The sequence below is a fragment of the Macrobrachium nipponense genome, chromosome 12 (genome assembly GCF_015104395.2).
Source record: "Macrobrachium nipponense isolate FS-2020 chromosome 12, ASM1510439v2, whole genome shotgun sequence".
Taxonomy (NCBI): Eukaryota; Metazoa; Arthropoda; class Malacostraca; order Decapoda; family Palaemonidae; genus Macrobrachium; species Macrobrachium nipponense.
Genome location: NC_087205.1, coordinates 99,916,335 through 99,918,834, shown reverse-complemented (window position 1 = coordinate 99,918,834; position 2,500 = coordinate 99,916,335). Strand labels below are relative to the sequence as shown.

At 38.0% G+C, this 2,500-nt stretch overlaps 1 pseudogene; it reads left to right on the top strand.

The window, feature by feature from the left end:
* Positions 1 to 2,500, top strand: part of LOC135224702 (collagen alpha-2(IV) chain-like) — a 377,596-nt pseudogene that overhangs the window by 195,067 nt on the left and 180,029 nt on the right.

Here is a 2,500-nt window from a genome sequence, read left to right as displayed (position 1 = left end):
TTTTTATGCGAGTAAATGAGAGGGAAGGTGATGAGAATAAGTAGATAATTCACGTCTAAAAGATCTCCTTCTAGGTTTTTATAACAAGGGAATTTCACCTTGTAACATTAAACGACATGAAGAATGACGCGAGTCTTGAGACTATTTTAATGGCAGTCGTTTTAAAAGACGGGAATCTTAGCAATAGCGAGAGTTGACGCAAGTTAAGCGATGCCACCGTCTGGATGGATATATGGGGCTGTTTATGAGAATTCTTCGTACGCGCCAAATAATAACCGACCCTCTTTAAAGTCGTGGAGGTGCCTTCTGGTATGGGGTCGCTTAACAGGGCCGTTTATGAGAATAGGGACGTATTTAGATGATGGATCGCCACAACAGATCTCTCACAACAGTCTTGGCCTAATTTATCCTGAGACGCCGCCGCGGGGAGATCCAAAAAGGGGCCCCGAGATCATGAAATATGTGTAAAGGAATCTTCGTGAAGGGCAGGTCAGGGCGAGAAAAGGCGGCGGTCCTTTAGAGGGTTAAATCCCATTTCGTTCCTCGTTGAAAAAGAAGAAGAAGAAGAAGAGGAATAATACGATGGCGGCGAAAAGAGAAAGACGAAGAAGGTGGAGGAAAAGTGTTGATGAGGTGATGGGAGATCTGTCCTTGCCAGACAGAGACTGTTAGGAATTCCCATCAGCTTCGGTTCACCAGCTATTGCGAATTTCTGAAGGGTCTTTAAGCAACTTATAAACTTGGGTAATATCTCTCCTGTCAGGCAGGCAATGGAGCTGGCATTTATTTTTATGGAATTATGAAATAGTTTTAAGAATTAATTCAAGACAGTTATTGTATATATCTTTTTTTATGCAAATAATTGTTTTCGATTTGGGGCACGACTTAAAAAAAATTACTATATATATACTACTCGATACAATATAAGAGTTTCATTTCCAGTATTAGTGAAATTCGGTTTTTGTTCACTAGGTATTTCCATCTACCGAATATGGAAATATTCTTGAAGTACGAGGAAGGGAGAAGTAATATTGTCGTGTCTTACCTGATGTTAAAAAATTCGGGTTGACTGAATGTTATCTTGCCCAGTCCTACGGAAATGCGTAGCATATTTACAAAACAGGAGTTGAGGTTCGAGACTGGATTTTCTCGCCCCAGTTCATTTTCATCCAAGTACGATGAATGACTGGAATTTTTTTATTCATTCCCCGTGTCGTGCATCTAATAGAGATTTATCATCAGATTTCTGCGTGTGATGTCAATAGCTTATTCATCAGAAGACTGATGGTGATGTACATACCCATGTATGCTTACTGTAATGACAGAGAGATAGAAAGAGTTATTTGTTTATAAGATTTTATTCCTTCAAATTATATTATAAAATGAAATGACATTTCTGTTTCATTCATATAATTAGCATTTTTAGAGTGGAACAAATATCGTCATAGTAAATGATCAAAGGTCTCAAAATGTTAGTGATATTCAGACCGTGGATATAGGATAGATTTTATTTTATCCTATTTATTTATTTTTATTGCGAGGTTGCTAATGTATCATTTTATTCATCTTTCCATTAGTCAAAATACGTTTCATCTTGATAACAAGTATTTAATTTATTGCTTGACCGTGTAACGAGGAATATGCATCGCGTTATACATTCGACAAGTGCATTTATGCAATGTATACAGGGTAGGTTACGTTCTTAACTTCCGTGACAGTGTCCCTGATAGGTTTTTAAGTTAGATTTTTGTCAAACGAATTTTTTTTATTTTATTTTTTTACCTCAAGGAGATTTACAAAGTGCATTTTGATTGTCGAATTTATGGTAGGTAAAAATGAGAGAGACAGATTGTAGAAATTTGCACAAATTCGATACTTTCGTATATTGTTTGCAATGATTTATTTATTAGCATGTATTGGATCATGTCAGCTTATATATGTAAGCATGGCAAGCAACAGTTCACACATTCTTGTATGCATTGGTACATTTTCATTGTAATGAATCACATTATAAACATCATCATTACTATCACCATGGGCATTCCTAAAGCGCTCATTATAACTGTGAAGTCACGGCGAATGATGTACTAGAGCTGTTGTGGCTTAGTTTTTTTTTTTTTTTTCGACTGAGTGCAACTCGAGGCAGAAAATTGAACGACCTCGTTGGCGCCACGATCAGTTTTGCTACAGCGTGCAGATTCTAATTTCAGCGGTTGGCAAATGTCAAGAAAATATGCTGACTTAGTGCTATGGGGCAGGTCCCTGACAATCCCTGTCCCTATGCGAAGATTTGGCCTCCCGCGTTTTCCTTATGTACTCGAATAGGAAGGCTTAGGTTTAGGTTCGCTGACGAAATGAGAAGGATCCATCTCAGCTTAGGAAAAACCCAGTCTTGATGTGTAGATGATTGATTGATGCAAAAATGGACCATGGCGACCCAACAACTTAGGTCATCGACGTCTTGATGTAGGGATTTTTCTGCGGGAACATGGGCAATGTA